The sequence below is a fragment of the Giraffa tippelskirchi genome, chromosome 8 (assembly GCF_054371585.1).
Source record: "Giraffa tippelskirchi isolate mGirTip1 chromosome 8, T2T-mGirTip1v1.2.pri, whole genome shotgun sequence".
Taxonomy (NCBI): Eukaryota; Metazoa; Chordata; class Mammalia; order Artiodactyla; family Giraffidae; genus Giraffa; species Giraffa tippelskirchi.
Genome location: NC_137282.1, coordinates 55,220,327 through 55,238,251, shown reverse-complemented (window position 1 = coordinate 55,238,251; position 17,925 = coordinate 55,220,327). Strand labels below are relative to the sequence as shown.

General features: G+C 41.2%; 2 long non-coding RNA genes across 2 annotated transcripts in view; one reads left to right on the top strand and one right to left on the bottom strand.

Moving 5' to 3' along the window:
* Positions 1-312: 312 nt before the first annotated feature.
* The window catches only part of LOC145517984 (uncharacterized), a 65,649-nt gene continuing 48,036 nt past the window's right edge, over positions 313-17,925 (bottom strand). Inside the window, exons 3-5 of the long non-coding RNA XR_014062473.1 lie at positions 14,711-14,856; positions 10,156-10,226; positions 313-547 (exon numbers count right to left, since the gene is read on the bottom strand). This is a non-coding gene — a long non-coding RNA (uncharacterized LOC145517984). The remainder of the gene's footprint in view (positions 548-10,155; positions 10,227-14,710; positions 14,857-17,925) is intronic.
* LOC145517985 (uncharacterized) lies at positions 3,368-11,238 on the top strand. The gene is made up of 2 exons (XR_014062474.1): positions 3,368-3,713; positions 9,811-11,238. It is a non-coding gene; the product is annotated as an uncharacterized LOC145517985 (long non-coding RNA).

Sequence of the window (17,925 nt, the reverse complement as noted above, 5' to 3'; positions counted from 1 at the left end):
AGACCAGCTTCCCTCTGCGACTGTATGACCATACTGCTTTTAATAACGATCACAGGCTTAACCTTCCGCTACTTAGAACAACCAGCCAGCAGCATGCCCCTGCTTTCTTCCTGCCCCAGGTCTTCCATTTCTCCCTGGAGAGCTACCAGGCTGGTGGCCAGTGGACAGAACCGCAGGACATCATTTGGTCCCTCCCCTACCCCATCGGGTCTATCTGACCGCTAAGAACTGGGTGAGTGGGCACATACCTAGTGATGGCTCCATGGCACAGCCTTCCAAAGCTACTGGACGAAAAGACAGATGACATGACCATTTTTATAAGGAATCAGGCCCAGTAAAGGATTTTCATTTTACTACTGGATTCCCTTCTGTTTCACCCTGCCTGGGAATGAAATTCAAACAACGGGCTCCCAATGAACTTGTTCACACTCTCCAATCACCTATGCTTCCTGGGTCAGAATCAGTTCCCGCAGCGTCAAGAGAGGAGGTTGTGGGACGTTGTTTGGTTGGTTTCCCTCTGCTCAAGCATTCATCTATGAAGGAGTTCCTGAAGAGGAAAGTGAAAGTGTTAGTCGCTCAGTCTTGTCCGACTCTTTGCGAGCCCAGGGACTACAGCCCGCCAGGCTGCTCTTTCCGTGGGATTCTCCAGGCAGGAATACTGGAGTGGGTTGCCATTCCATTCTCCAGGGGATCTTCCTGACCCAGGGATCGAACCCAGGTATCTTGCATTGCAGGCAGATTCTTTACTGTCTGAGCCACGAGGGAGTTAAACGTGCTTTTTAATAATAGATAAAAGGTATTGTGGAAAGACTCTTGAGAGTCCCTTGGACTGCAAGGAGATCCAATCAATCCATCCTAAAAGAGATCAATCCTGGGTGTTCATTGGAAGGTCTGATGTTGAAGCTGAAGCTCCAATACTTTGGCCACCTCATGCGAAGGGTTGACTCATTGGAAAAGACCCTAATGCTGGGTAGGATTGGGGGTGGGAGGAGAAGGGGATGACAGAGGATGAGATGGTTGGATGGCATCACCGACTCGATGAACATGGGTTTGGGTAGACTCCGGGAGTTGGTGATGGACAGAGAGGCCTGGCGTGCTGCAATTCATGGGGTCGCAGAGAGTCAGACACGACTGAGTGACTGAACTGAACTGATTGTGGAAAAGTCAGAAATACTTCTAAACAAATGGACAAAAACCAAGGCCTCCATATGACTTTATTCTTCCTTACACAGAGCACACCCTGGAGTTCACTGAGGTCCCCAGACCCCCTAACCCATCCCCCAAACTGTCTAGCCTGGGAAGTGAGACCCAGTGTTCATGAGGTCCTTTGGACCCACCCCTCTAGTCTCTCTATGCCCCTCTGTAGGCTGTGGAGGGCAGCGTGATGTCCCACCCTTGGCAACAGTGCCCACGTCCTGATCCCTGGAACGTCTGAATATGTCTCCTTACACAGCAAAATGGACTTTACAGATGTGGTTACGGGGCATACCTGAACATGGGAAAATCGCCCTGATGATTTGAGTGAGTTTCATCTAATTACATGAGTTCCTAAAAGTATAATAGAGGACAGGAGGGGTGTGAATCAGAGAGATGGGAGCTTGAGAAGGGTCCAGAGGTACGGGCAATGTGCAAAGATCTGAGAGAAGCCTCTAGGAGGTAAGGGCGGCTCCCCGCTGACAGCCAGTAAGGAAACGAGACCTTCGTCCTACAACCTCCAGGAGCTGAGTTATGCCAGCGTCTGAACAGGGAAGGGAATGGTTCTCCCCTAGAGCCTCCAGAATGGAGCTCAACCAGCTAACACTTGGACTGTAGTCCTGAGAGACCCACATTGGACTTTTGACCTCCAGGACTGGAAGATCATAGATGTGTGTAATTTTGATATGTGTTATTTCTGTTTATCATTAATAGTTATGGCAGCAATAGAAAAGGAATACATAGTTTTCATGTCAGTTTCCTTCTTAATTAAAACCTTTCTACTTTAACCAATCGTATTTCTTCCAGCTGAAGACTCTAAGCAGCATGAACTCTGGCTCAGTCTTATAAAGCAACCCTCTTCTTCAGATGAGGTAATTTAGAAAGGTCTTTATAATTTTTCTACTAATTTTTTATATTAAAAGCATCAGTGGATTTCCATGCTGCATTTTGGCCTAAATGACTTGACTAATCACAGCAGTATCAGTTAGGACTGATGTAATACTAAACTCCAAAAGGAGAATGGATGCTATCTTTCCTGACCCTGAAGGTGGTCTCAATCACGTCTGGCAATGACTGCACAGTGTATTCTGGAATGCATCAGCATGAAGAGGGAAAAGCAAAGACACTGATATTCTGACCTCACAATCTGGTTTTAATATCATTTGTCTGTAGGAGAATCCACTATTAGAGGATGATTTCCTCAAGTCCAAATTTTAAGACCCCTGTAATCTAGCCATCTGCTCTGAGATTATCTTGATAGGAATAAGGAAAATTTCAGTGAACATATGAATTTCTTAGTTAATAAAATAAAAACTGAATCACCTTCTTAACCCAGTCTGCTGCTAAAAATCATTTTGACATATACACATCAGTACATGTGTGTATATGTATATATGTAATGTATACAGGTTTATACTATACACACACAACTATATACATGCACCGATACTATATGTACATATGATATACACGCATTTATATTGCATGCATATACCTAACTATCTCCCCAGGTGGCTCAGTGGTAAAGAATCTGCCTGCCAATGCAGGAGACACAGAAGACATGAGTTCGACCTCTGGGTCAGGAAGATCCCCTGAAGGAGAAAAAGGCAACCTACTCTAGTAATTTTGCCTGAAGTAGTACATGGACAGAGGACACTGTTGGGCTTCAGTCCATGGGGCTGCAAGTGTCAAGCACATATGCACCCACCACCACATACATAGCTACATGAACACACACATATAGTAATCAGGATAAGCTAGTTCAAGCTGCATCTGCTATCCATAGCTACATACACATGACACAAACTTAGTGGCCCAAGACAACAAAACTGTATTCACTTGCAGTCCTGTGGGCCAGTGGTTTGGTCTGAGCTCAGTTGGCAGTGCTTCTGTGAGTTTTCCCTGGGGTCCCCCATGTAGTTCAGTCTTCTGTGGCCCATCCAGGGCTGAATGGTCCAAGACAAGCCCATTCCCATGCCTGGAGGCGGATGCTGGCCGTCTGTCAGGTCTCTCTCTGAACATGGTCCCTCCCTGTGGACGCTGGCCGCACAGGGTGGTCTGAAGGCAGCAGGGAGTTCGAGCAGAAGTTACAAGGCCTCAAGAGGCCTTTGCTGGGAATTCTTTCAAGGTCACTTCTCAGTCTGTTGATCAAAGCAAGTCACAAGCTCAGCCCAGTCTTTTGGGGGGTAGAGAAAGAAGATGTACCCCCTCGTGAGAAGAGCAACAATTCACATTGCGAATGCGATGGAGGACTTTATGGCTATTTTCATAATCTATCTTTACCCTCAAATCTGAAAGGCTTATTTTTACTAACGCTTCATGTCTGCTTTGGTCTGCATGGGGTTCTTCTCCACATTATTCCTCATGAGGAAATGTGGGATGATGGATTTCTTCCTCCACCCAGAGTACCCTGGGTTGGCTTTCCTTGCCGAGGGGAAGATAGCAGTGAAGAGTCTTGTGGGAAATGAGATGCTTCTGTCCAGGAGTGACGTGAGTCACTCAACCAGTCACCGTCCAAGGTAAGTGACAAGGTCACACCTGACCTCAGAGGAGTGGGAGGCAAAGTCTTCATCATGCTCCTAGAAAAAGGAGAGCTCAAATCTAAGCAAACGTATATGCTGGTGAGTGTCACAACATACATGCATATGAGCAAACGTACATGCTGGTGAGCATCACAACATGCATGTGCGCACGCACGCACACACACACACACACACACACACACACACACCCCATCAATATGTTAGTTCCACACAGATATCGCCAGTATTTGGAAGTACCCAGAATGTTCTCAGTGTTCTGGAAATTATACCCTGTAACTATACATCAGTTAAGAAAGAAAAACAACACAATTGGTAGTATTTTTGTCATTTTTGTAAGAAATTTTGGTAGGAAAACTAATTCTCTCTTGTTTCTTCCAGAAATAATGATGTAAATGGAATTAACCTGTTAAGACCCAACTGCCTTTGATCAGACATGGAAGGATTTTCTCCTCAATCTGACAAAAAAGATGTTTTGCCATTTCGGAATGTCTTTGGGAAAAGAGGTTGGGATTCCAGGCTGTGATAGTTCAGGTGTTCACACATGTTCAGGCTCTTTCTCTTTCTGAGGGCTGGTCGGTCCCCCATCCACTTAAAGTTAAATGTTGTCATAGGACTTGATTTGTCTAATGAAATTCCACTCTTCATGTTTGCATACAATTCTACATTACAAAGCATTATGGCAAATATTAAATCATATCAAAGCTATTAGGTGCTCTCATGCAAACTTTGCTAAATAAAGATGATTCTACAAACAACATATGTACTGTTAACAAAAGGCAAAACAAATAATATTGAATCACCACGACTACCAGTTAGAATTGTTGGACTCAGCTAATGGTTATTATTTTAAAAAATTGAAACAAAAATAGAAAATAGCTTATATTTTTAAATTTTATTTTTTCTTAATTTTTAAAATTATTTTTCATGTTGAAACATTTACAGGTCTGTAATGAAATAGGAGGAGAGGTTTATGAATTCTAGTTGGCTCTACTGGCAAAACTTTTTTCAGTCACCTAATCTTTTTTCTTCTTCTTCTAAGAATGAATTTTTCTTTTCATATAGAAGATTATACTAATATTTACCTGAAATCCAAATTAGAAATTTTTTAACTTAAATTGGCCATAAATTAGCCACATGGGTCTTGCTTTCTTTTTTTCTCATATAATTCCACATTTATTTAAGAAGGTGTTTGCATAAAGAGGTCATTAGTGATAAGGAACCTACCTGCCAATGCAGGAGACCTAGATGGAGATTCAATCCCTGGGTCAGGAAGATCCCCTGGAGGAGGGTATGGCAACCCACTCCAGTATTCTTGCCTGGAGAATCCCATGGACAGAGGAGCCTGGAGGGCTACAATCTATAGGGCTGCAAATAGTCTGACATGACTGAAGCAACTTAGCATGCATGAAGAAAACTGAGTGTCGAAGAATTGATGCTTTCAAATTGTGGTGCTGGAGAAGACTCTTGAAGTCCCTTGGACAGCAAGGAGATCAAGCTAGTCATTCCTAAAGGAAATCAATCCTGAATATTCATTGGAAGGACTGATACTGAAGTTGAAACTCCAATACTTTGGCCACCTGATGCAAAGAACCGACTCCTTGGAAAAGACCCTGATGCTGGGAAAGATTGAAGGCAGGAGGAGAAGGGGGGGTGGCAGAGGATGAGATGGTTGAATGTCATCACTGACTCAATGGACATGAATATAAGCAAACTCCAGGAGGTGGTGAAGGACAGAGAAGCCTGGAGTACTTCAGTCCAGGGGGTTGTAAAAAGTCGAACATGGCTTAGCCACTGAACAACAGCAACAAATGCTATTTTTCAGTAGGTTTTAGCTAATGGTGGTTTAGTTGCTAAGTCCTGTCTGACTCTTGCAACCGCATGGACTGTAGCTCAGCAGGCTCCTCTGTCCATGGAACTCTCCAGGCAAGTGGGTTGCCATTTCCTTCTCCAGGGGATCTTCCCGACCCAGGAATCGAACCTGGGTCTCCTGCATTGCAGGCGGATTCTTTACTGACTGAACTACAAGGGAAGCCCCTCATAGACTCTCTAGCTACAGTCCCCTTAATGATTTGAATGTCCAACCAGAAAAAACATATGTCCAAGTCCTACCCCCGGGACTTGTGAATCTGAGTATTTGGATCAAGAGTCTTTGAAAGTGTAATTAAGTTGAGGATTTTGAAATGAGATCACTTCTACATTGCTCAGCTGGGTCCCAAGTCCAATGACTAGTGTCCTGATAAGAGACAGAAGGGAAGAGAAGAGGCCAGGTGAAGCTGGAGGCAAAGATTGAGGTGATGTATCTACAAGGATTGCAGGCTGCGCCAGAAGCCAGGAGAAAGGTGAGGAAATACTCTCCCTTGGAGCCCCCAGGAGACCAATATTGCCAACACTTTGACTTCAGACACCTTACCTTCAGAACCACAGGAGAATAAATTTCCACGGTTGTAAGCCACCCAGTTTAGGTGATTTGTTGTGGCAGTCCTGGGTACCTGGTAAGACCCTCCATGTCACTCAGGATTTCCTTCTCTCCTCCATCTTTTTCTTTTTTTAAAAATTTTTTGGCATTTTCCAACAAGGCAGCAGAACCATAATCTCTGAATTAGCACTGTTTAAAATCTCAGTGATTTCACTTCACAATACTTCCTTCAGGTTCTGTAGAAAAGCGACTGTTGTCACATCCCATACACCAGGTGTCAATCACAGATGTGAACATGCGTCTTGTGCTTTACACAGAAACATTTTTGCTTTTGTTTGCACATACAGAGCAAATGGTACAGAGTTGAAATAAAAATGAGCCCAGTTTTGGTCCTTCCCCTGATAGTCGGCTGTATGAACATATGGGCTATAAACCACTGTATATATTCTATATGAATTCCCATTTGTTTTGTTTCCATTTTATTCTCCAGGATTGAAAGTGCCTTTCAAAAGATGCCACGGTCTGAGTTCAGTTAATGTTTTTCTCTCTATTAAAATGCAAATTCATACTTCTGCACGAGTGATAGACTTGGGTAAACTGTAGAGTTTTCTCCTCTCAATTCTTTACTGGTTTAATTTCAACCTGAATTGTCTATCAAAACTCAGCCTATTTCTCAAAGTTCAATTAAAGGGCCACTTTCTTCATTCAGTTTCTCTGTTTCACTCTTCACTCTTACAATTTTGTTTTAATACCTGTGAAATGTAGTCATATTTATTGAACTTTTACTAAATGTCAGGTGCTATGCCAGAGGGTCATGAAATGATTTCATTTATTCTTCAAAAAGCACAGCTACCAAGAACCCCTCTTTACAGATGAGGAAACAAACTCATCAGGATCCAGGAACTTGTTTGAGTTCACTGTATCAGTATGCTATTGCTGTGTAACAAAGTTCCACAAATTTAGTAGCTTGAAACCCTGGTTATTATTCCACTACTCTTTGGTCAGAAGTCCAACACAGCAGGGCCGGTTACTCTGTTCAGAATCCTATAAGGTTAAAGTCAAGGTGTTGGCTACGTTTCTTTCTGGAGGCTCTTTGGAAGAATCTGCTTCCAAGCTTATGCCCATTGTTGGCAGAATTCAGTTCCCTGTAGCTGTGGGACTGAGGTCCCCCTTTCCTTGACTTCCGGTCTCCTCCATCTTCTTGCAGCAGCAATACACTGAATACTTTGAATACTTCATACTTTGAATCACTTCACTTTCCTCTCCTGCCTCTGCTTTTAAGGCCTCCTGGAATTACATTGGGCCCTCCTAGATAATCCAGGATAATCTATTTTAAGATCAACTGATAAGTAATCTTAATTACTTAGTCTTCTTGCTGTGTATGGTAACATATCCAAGATTGTGGTACCTCATCATTTTCTGTCCTAGGGATTAGAACTGGAATGTTTATAGGTCCATAATTCTGCCTACCCATATTTTTCACAGGTTGTAAGGAACAGACCAGGGCCGTAAACCCAAATCTGTTTTTATTCTTTTTGACTTATGTCCTTCTTTCTCCTTAAACTCACCGTAAGCTAAACCTGAGCTGTGGAAGCATGAACAGTAAAATCTGAGGATGCTGGTGAGATGGTAGAGTGTCATGTCTAAAATCACAGACCATAGGCAGTCCTGTCTGGAGTCAAATCCTCAGTCCCCTCATCTGCAGAATGGGTGCAATATCAATATCCACCTTTAGGGTTGTGAGAATTAAGTGACTTAATATTGGTAAAAGCTGAGAACATTGCCTGGCATATGGCAATCATGGTAGAAGTGATTTTAAATAAATAAAAAGAAATGATCATAATGTACAAGAGAGAGAGGCAAGGGAGGACAGCAATTGAGATGTGATTTTTCTTATTTTATTACATCATGAGAGTTTACAACTTGTTTAAATGTTGAAGTGTTTGTTAATCTAATCCTGCTCTACTTTTCAGCTAGTACTGTAAGGTGTATCTGTACCAAAACCTACTTTTGGGGTAGAGAATATGATTTGTATGCATTAGATGCTCACTAATCAATTGAGGAGTTGAAATGGATTCAGGAAAATTATATAAATGGGACGTCATGATTTTTTTTTTTATGTTGCTTATTTCCAGACAGGTTATTAGGTAGGAAAATAATTGCAAAAAGATATTTTTCTGTTCTTAAAAAAGTTTCATTTTTAAGAAGGATTTGGAGAGAGTTTTGTTTATTGAAACAGCTGTTCTGACTGAGCAAAATCAGAACATAATGAATCTCTGTGACTGAAAAACCCTTGTTATAACTATGGTGATAGAGCTGACATTGCAGCTTCCCTAGTGGTTCAGACATTAAAGAATCTGTGTGCAATGCAGGAGACTCAAATTCAATTCCTGGGTCAGGAAGATCCCCCAGAAAAGGCAATGGCTAACCACTCCAGTATTCTTGCCTGGAAAATTTCATGGACAAAGGAGCCTGGGATGCTACAGTCCACGAGGTCGCAAAGAGTTGAACACAACCTAGTGACTATAATTTCACTTTTTCAGCTGCCATTGTATCAGATGTCCTCCAGGGTCAACTGTGATGTATAATATGAAGGTATCTACAAAGCTTGCATCTGCCCTAAAATGCCATGTCCCTGGCTGACCACAGCTCTGCAAACTACTCTTAATGTTGAACAAAATATCCTTGTTAATACTCATGATATCTGAGAGGGATAAGATTCTTCATCAGTGAAATAGCACCTGCTATTTTTTCAGATGATTGAGAGAAAAAAACAACTATTCTTTTCTTGGCACTGATACTTAGGAAAAAAAAGCAGATTTTTCCCAATGAAATTATACATTATATTTGCATATTGACATATTTACAGTATAAATATACTGGTAAAATATTAACAATAATAGTAGAATAAAAATGGATTGCATGTTTTCAACTCACTAAAGTGTGAAAAAATGTAAGCAATATCTAGATCAGCAGATGAGAGAGAACAACAAAACCTAACAGGAAGCAAAAATACAGAAAGCAGAAGTTAAAAACTAATGTATCGGTTACAATAATAAATGTGAGTTGAACTCAGTTATAAAAATATGAGTTATAAAACAAAAGAGTCACAAAATCACAAAGCAAATTCTACTAAATGCTATTTAAAAAGAGACACACTTAAATAATATTTGGCTTAAAAATAAAATGATGGGAAAATATATAAGGCAAATGAAATTAAACAAAGTGGGAATAACTATAATCAATAATTAAAAAGTCAATTTTAAGGCAAAAATTTTTTAAAAAATGATTACAACTGGTCCTTATATGTAGTTAATTGATATGTTCCAAAATAAAAATCTGTGAGACATGAAACATTTATGCTGATTTCTAGACCCATTTTTTTCTATATATCTATTTCATGCATTTCTATCACATGCCTGACATTATGTTAGAAATTGGAAACACACATTTTAACAGATGCAAGTATCATCTCTGCTTTAAAAGTTTAAGCTTAATACAAGTAAATTAATCTACTAATAATTTAAATAGATATGTAGGAAAAAGAGATTGGAAAGAGATACAGAAAATTTTAAGTGTGAAGGCACTATGATTTCTTTTTTTACTTATGTGTTTGTTTATGCTTTTATCTAATGTACAATTTTTCTACACTAACAGGTAGTGTAAAACCATCATATGAAATCTGTGCTCCTAACAACTGCTTGTGGCTTGCCCTTGCCTCCAGCCTCTCTGCCCAGCACATTCCCAGTCAAAATCCCAGAAAGCTATTTAGCAGATATCAACCAATTGATTTCAAAGTTTATAGAAAAGGCTAAAGATCCAGAACAATCAGCACAATACCGAAGAAGAAAAAAGTTGGAGAGCTGACCCCACCTGACTCCAGCACTTACTATAAAGCTATAAGGATCCAGATGGAGCAGGGGGAGACAGGCGTACAGAGAATAGCACTGCACGGAGGACCCAGCAATGGGACCATACAAACACCACCAACTGGTTTCTCACCGAGGAGCGAAGGCAGCTTACTGCGGAAAGGACAGCAGTTTCCACAAAGGATGCTGGTACAACTGGGCACGCTAGAAGAAAACACGGGACAAAATACGTGACTGAGCTTAGCAGTGAAGTTTCAGATATAATGTCAACAGTATAGTATATGAGAGAAAGATTGATAAATCAGACTTTATTGTAATTAAAATTTGGGATTTATGAAGGACACGGTTAAGAGCATTAACAGACAAGTCACAGATTGGAAGAAAATATTTACAAAAGACATATTTGATAAAGAACTGTTATCTGAAATTATATAAAGAACTCTTAAACTCAACTATAACAGAAGGAACAACCCAATTAAAAAATGGGTACAGGTATAAACCTCATCAAAGAGGATATATGGATGGAAAATAAGCTTTTGTAAAGATGCTCAATATCATTTCTCATTAGGGGCGTGGAAATTAAACCAAGCAGATATCACTGCGCATTTATTATAACATCCAAAATCCAAAAACTAACAATACTGAGTTCTGGCAAGTGTGCAGAACAATAGGAACTCTCATTTATCGCTGGTGGGAATGCAGAGTAATATTGCCACTTTGGAAACGAGATTGACAGTTTCTCACAAAGTTAAATGCTAATCATCATCTTACCATATGATCCAGTACCTGTGCTCTGAGGCACTTACCCAACTGACTTGAAAACTTATGCCCACACAAAAACCTGTATATGAATATTTAGAGCAACTTTATTGATAATCACTAAAGGTTGGAAGCAACTAAGATTCCTTCAATAGGTGAATGGATAAGTAAACTGTGGTATGTCCATACAGGGAAATGTTATTCAGCAATAAAAATAAAGGCACTATCAAACTAAGAAAGAACAAGCAGTGATTTAAAATGCATGTTGATAAATGAAAGAAGCCAATCTGAAAAGGGATCATATTGTATTATTACAACTGTATGACATTCTGGCAAACGCATAATTCTAAAGACTGTACAATAAACAATGGTTGCCAAGACCTCAGAGAAAGGGAGAGAAATAAGTAAGTGGATGAAATATAGGAGGTTTTTAGGACAATAAAACTATTCTTTATGATAATATAATGGTGAATATATGATGTTATGCTTTTGTCAAAATCCATAGAATTTTACAGAACAAAGGATGAACTTTAGTGTACAAATATTAAAAACATCATTTGGAATGTTGAGGTATCCAATAACCTCATTAAAAGGGGTGAGGAGAAAAGCTGCTGACCTAAATGACTCTGGAAATGAGCAGAGTCTCTAAGACTAAAGGTCAAAGAAACTGCCCACAGACATTGTACTCTAGTGGATAAAGTTATTTCCCATGGGATGTGGGCTAACAATGTTGATATTACTGAAATTAAAAAAATAAGTAAATGAATGGCAAGTGGTGCAAGGCGGGCGTCTCACTGTGCATGCGTGCATGCTAAGTCGCTTCAGTTGTGTCTGGCTCTTTGCGAACCTATGGACTGTAGCCACAAGGCTTCTCCCCTGGAGGAGGGCATAGAAACCCACTGAGAAGGCAAGCCCAGGAGGAGACTAGAATAATGTATGTGGTACTGGGTTAGAGATGGAGACGCAAGTATGAACTCATGTTTAGCCAAACACAGATGTCAATTGTTACATACAGAAGTATTTATAGGTGTATGTATACTTGAAGATTAGTATCTACCCATTTATTTCCTTGTTTTATCAGCTGAGAGAGCCAGAAAGAAACAACGCTGCAGGAGCAATGATAGCCCTGGCAACTCGGTATCTGATATCATTCCTCCAACAGAAGGAATCGGGGATCCTTGGAAAAACGGTTGGTTCTAGAAGTGGGGCAGGGAAAATACAGATAAGCCTGGAGCATCTTTTAGTCCCAGATAATAAGAAGGTGCCAAAATGAAAACTCCATGTGATGGGTTGTGTCAACATGACAGGTGCCTCTTGGAGCGCTCCCAATAAACAAAGCTGGACGATGGGAACAACAAAGTAATAAGATAGCATTAGATATAATCCGAAGTATAAAATAAATATCATGAGTCCATACTGATATAAATGATTGAAAAAACTTGTAAGTGGGAAGAAGAGACCAATCTTTCATGCAGAGTATTTCCAAGTAACTATGTAGATACTATGCCCCCAAGGAGGAGGAGCATAATTCACTCCTTACACGTGAATAGTGCATAGTAACTACCTTCCAAAGAGCACAGTATGGAAAGGTCAGTGGGGGAAGAGTGACATTACTGCAGAGAAGCTTTGCAAATATTACCTCAGCCAGAGGATCAAGGTCAACAACAACAGTTCTAAGTCAAGTTCATGGCATCTGCCCTTTGTATAATGGGATGAAAATGGCACTTTCTCTGTGTGGTCTCTCTCCCACAATCCATAATCCCAGTTTTATTAGGATAAAAATTTCAAATAAGTCCCAATATAGAGACATCCTATAAAATATCTGACCAGTACTCCTCAAAACTGTCAAAGTCATCAGGAAAGGTGGCACAGTGGTGAAGAATCTGCCTGCCAATGCAGAAGATGTGGGTTCGATCTCTGAGTTGGGAAGATCCCTTGGAGTTGGAAACAGCAATCCATTCCAGTATTCTTGCTTTGAAAATTCCATGGACAGAGGGGCCTGGTGGGCTACAATCCATGGGGTGGCAAAGAGTTGAATACGACTGAGCATGCACGCGCACACACACACACACACACACACACACACACACACAGAGGAACAGTCAGAGCCAAGAGAAATCCAAGAAGACATGCCAACTAAATCTAATGTGATGTCCTGGATAGGATCTTGGAACAACACCACCGAAACATTAGGTACAAATGAATAAAGTATGAATTTTAACAAATAACAGTACATAGATGTTGGTTAATTAATTGCAATCAATGTACTATACTAACGTGAGAGGTTAATAACAGGGGAAGGTGAGAATGAGATGTATGGCAATCTTATGTAATATGTTCTCAATATTTCTGTAATTCTAAAATTTTTCTTAAAAAGTATATTAAAATTTTAATTAGATCATGAAAATTCCATTTAGGTTCTTTAATATCCCTAATTATACCTGCAGGATTAAATGCAAACTCCAGCCTTAGCAGTGAATCCCCTGCCTTATTTTCTCCCCTTTCCAACTCACACTTCAATTCACACTTGTAGAAGCATCTCATGGCTTCTCAAAGAATAGCAACAAAAAACTATCCCTCCTTTTCATAATTGCTCATCTTTGGAAAGATGTCATGCATCCATTGGGCTTACTGGGTGGCTCAGTGGCAAAGAATTCACCAGCCAATGCAGGAGATGCAGGTTCAATCCCTGGGTTGGGAAAATCCCCTGAAGATAAAAATGGCTACTCACTCCAGTATTCTTGCGTGGAAAACCCCATGGACAGAGGAGCCTGGAGGACTACAGTCCATTGGGTTGCAAAGAATCAGACATGACTTAGTGACCAAACAACAACAAATCATCCATTACTCCAGATTTTTCCTAACAAATGGCTCATCTTTGATGATTCAGCATAAATGTCCCCTTCTCAGAGAAGTCTTCCCTGGCCTTTCCAAAATGGATTGATTGGATACACTTTGTCTGTGCCATTTGGCTCTGAAGGAGTTCAATGAATTCTATCAGCTGCTACTTGCTACTCAGTGTGGTTCATGGACCAACTTTGGTCACCTGATGTGAAGAACTAACTCATTAGAAAAGACCCTGATGCTGGGAAAGATTGGAGGCAGGAGGAGAAGGGGATGACAGAGGACAAGATGGATGGGTGGCATCACTGACTTGATGGACATGATTTGGAGCAAGCTCCAGGAGTTGGTAAAGGACAGGGAAGCATCGTGTGCTGCAGTCCATGGGGTGGCAAAGAATCGGACACGACTGAGCTGCTGAACTGAATTGAACTCAGTGTGGTCCATGGACCAACAGCATAGGCATCACATGGGAGCTCATTGAAAATGCAGAATCTCACCTCATCCTGTGTCTACAAAATCAGAATCTACATTTTAACAAGATCTCCTGATGATTTGTAGCCATATTACAGTTGGAAATGCTTTGAGCATCCAGAATTTAGTTCTCCCCAAGCCCTTTGCATGTGGTTCTCTGAATTTTTTAAATTGTCTGTATCTTTGCCAAGTTATGAACTCACTAAGGACAAGGGTCATGTTTCATTTGGTTTTTTTCTTTATCTCCCATATTATCACCGCATCTGGGACATTCATGGGAACAGAACCAAATTAATGACTGGCTCAAGGACACATTAAATGAGAGGCTATATTGGAAAGTTATAGAAGTTTTATAGGTTAATACCTAACACTCCATTTATCCTTGCCAAAATTTAGAAACAACTGACAGACAGGCGAAGGGTCAGGCAGATGATGTACAAAGCATCAAGTTTATTTTTGCTGATGAAGCTGATTTGGGAGACTGTGGCTTTGCTCCACAGCTGGGCAGCTTCTTTATGCCTTACCCAGAATTAAGCAGACATAAAGCTTATCCCAGCTTCCCCATGGGGAATGGGGATCTGCTCTTATAAGACATAAGGCACGGAGGCACAGACCTGTGTTGTTCTCTCTCCAGGCAGAGTTCAAAGAGCAGAAACAGAGGTGCTTGTTCAGGGTCTTCTTTCTAATTCTCAGCAAAACTGCTCCCTCCCTCTTGTAGTGGATAATTAGTAGGTTACTCTGATGAAGTGAACACTGCTACCTACAGTGGAAAATTCAGAGGGAAAAAGGAATGAACAGGGATTAAGGGAGAGGAAATAGAAATATAATGCATGAGCTATTATCTCAGGGCGAGGCTTCCCCTCTTGCTCAATGGTAAAGAATGCAGGAGACACCAGGTCGATTCCTGGTCCGGGAAGATCCCATATCCCACCAAGCAGTGGAGCCCATGTGCCACAGCTACTGAGCTGTGCTCTAGAGACCAGGAACTGCAACTATGGAGCCTGCAGGCCTAGAGCCCATGCTCTGCAACAAGAGAAGCCACGACAACAAGAAACTCACACACCACCAGAGAGTAGTCCCCGCTTGCTGCAACTAGAGAAAATCCCCTGCAGTAATGAGTACTTGGCACAGCCAAAAAGAAATAAAATTACAGAAAAGGTGAAGAATATTATTAAAAGAATATCTCAGGGCAAAGATCATCCAGCTGACACTCAGAGGTCTGAAGGGCTTGACCTGGTTGAATCTTGCCTCCTTTATGATGAAACCTCAGGCCAGCTCCTCTGTGAACCAGACTAGACCTGAACTGTCTCCTCTGGCCTTCAGATGAGCCAAGGGTGCTCTGAAAGGCCTGGTTCAGGGTCCAGCCCCCGCTGGCCACATCAAACTGAAGGGTCTAGGACCTGCCATTGTGTTGCACTCTGCCAGGGGCTACCTTCCAGTGTCTACTGACCAGAAAATTACATAATATGACATAAAATGGCATCTTTAATCCATTCAAAATAAGGATGAGCTCTAACCAATCAACAGTAATAAACTGAGTTTTGAGAAGACCAGGGATGTTCAAAGATCCTTGAATGTAGTCTACTAGAAAACCACAAGGGCTCATAGCTGTGTCATTTGAAATATTATTTATTCATAGTCTTTACACCATTGAACTCAGAAAATTTGAGTTTTTCCCTAAACTCTTTGGGTAATAGGTATTATGGTACACATGGTGTGTCTGACTCTTTGCTACCCTGTGGACTATAGCCCACCAGTCTCCTTTGTCTGTGGAATTCTCCAGGCGAGATTATTGGAATGGGTAGACATTCCCTTCTCCAGGAGATCTTCCTGACCCAAGGATTGAATCCAGGTCTCCTGCATTGCAAGTGGATTCTTTACTATCTGAGCCACTAGGGAAGCCCATAATATGTATTATAAAAATGCAACATTATAATGTCATGTTATAATCATCCTCAGTCAGGTAGAATACCATAGTCTGTAGGCCTCCAAGCCTTTTTGGAAAGCATTTTACACAATGATTTAAGACCCATGTGTACAGTATCCTAAAAAATTTAAAACAATGATACTCACTAGTCATGTACATTTAAAAATACACAGTGCAGTTTGACAGTCGCAATTTTTGGAAGGTTTAGTACTGATATAATCTCCCTGGGAGAGCCGAGTCCTCCTGAGGCACAAGGGGCTTTAAACACAACTCAACAAACCATCCTGATACTCAGGCAAACATCCAGGGGTGGTTTCCCGTGGTTTTTGCAGAAAGAAACTGATGTTAGGAATATAGGATGCAAATGCTTAGAATTCATGGCCATGCACCACCAGCTGCTGCCCCTGGCAGACATTACTAATTGATCACAGCAGTCTTCTGTCTCAATCTAGATGGAGCCTTCTCAACCCAGAGCTCAAGGCAGTCACGATTAACTGATTGGAGATTGCATGTAAAATGAAAGCTCTCTGATATTGCAGAGCTGGGAACTTCCTGTCTCATCCCTTCTCCCCAATAAACACAGATCTGTATGTACGTGCCTCAGCAGCCTTCACTTTTGCTGTGATTTTTTCAAAATGTCAACTCAAGGTCTATATGCTTTACTGTCAGCTTGGAAGCTTCATTTTTGTTACAAGATTATAAGAAAAGGTGATGGGTGGTGCCCTAAACTGAAACAGGGGCTAGGAGAGAAGAGCAGGTCTGAGCAAAGCCCCAAACAAGTTCAGATTGAACTGAGGGAGTCTGAGATTTTGGTAGGACATCCCCCGCCACCTTCCTTTGCTGAAATCCAGACCCCAAACGACAGAGACTCTGGAGGGTTCAGAACTGCCTCTGCAACTCAGACATGCTCAGGTCATACTTGCTGAGTGGGAGGGTGAATTCACAGGGCACATCCACGAGGCCTCTGCCTGTGTCTGGAGAGCAAAGGCACGCTGGATCTGCACCAGGGTATGAGAGACATCAAGGTCAAGTTCACAGGCAGATCTACGGGGAGCAGGGCTGATTACACAAGCTTGTAATGTTTATTCTCCCCCGATGAAAGCCCTAGAGGGCGCTTGTCCATTTAAGCAATCAGAGGGGAGACTATAAGAAAAAAGTGAACTTTCGCTCTTGGAAATGGATTCACTGACCACACAAGACAATCTTATAGAAGCATAGAAAGTGCCTCATCTCAACCAAAATAGGTCAAGAAAAAGCACTTTTGAAGTGCTAGATATATAATAATTAATAATTGTACATGATTTTTATGGTATGTTTATATATTTATAGTAATCTCTATTACAGTATCATGTTATATAAGTATTGTATTATGAAAGTGAAAGTGAAGTCACTCAGTTGTGTCCAACTCTTTTTGACCCCATGGACTGTAGCCTACCAGGCTCCTCTGTCCATGGGATTTTCCAGGCAAGTGTACTGGAGTGGGTTGCCATTTTCTTCTCCAGGGGATCTTCCCAACCTAGGGATTGAACCCGTGTCTTCTGCATTGCAGGCAGATGCTTTACCATCTGAGCCACCAGGGAAGCTTCCCTCATAGCTCAGTTAATTGTATTATGTTATACCATAAATATATTTATAAAAATGAAACTGGACAAAATGTCCCTTGGAAATCAAGTACATGGGAAACACAAGCCCACTGGGACTAGTCATATATTTAACAACTGGGCTGCAGTCTGGGCATATTAGAGATGTTGTTATATATTAGCATCAGATTTTGCAGGACTGTGTACAGTGTCTGGGCAAACCACCCAGCCAGAGCTGATGACTGTCAATAAATGACATATTCCAGTATACTTCACACTACATGGTGCCAAGGAAGAAGCCTAATTACTTCTACAAATTATT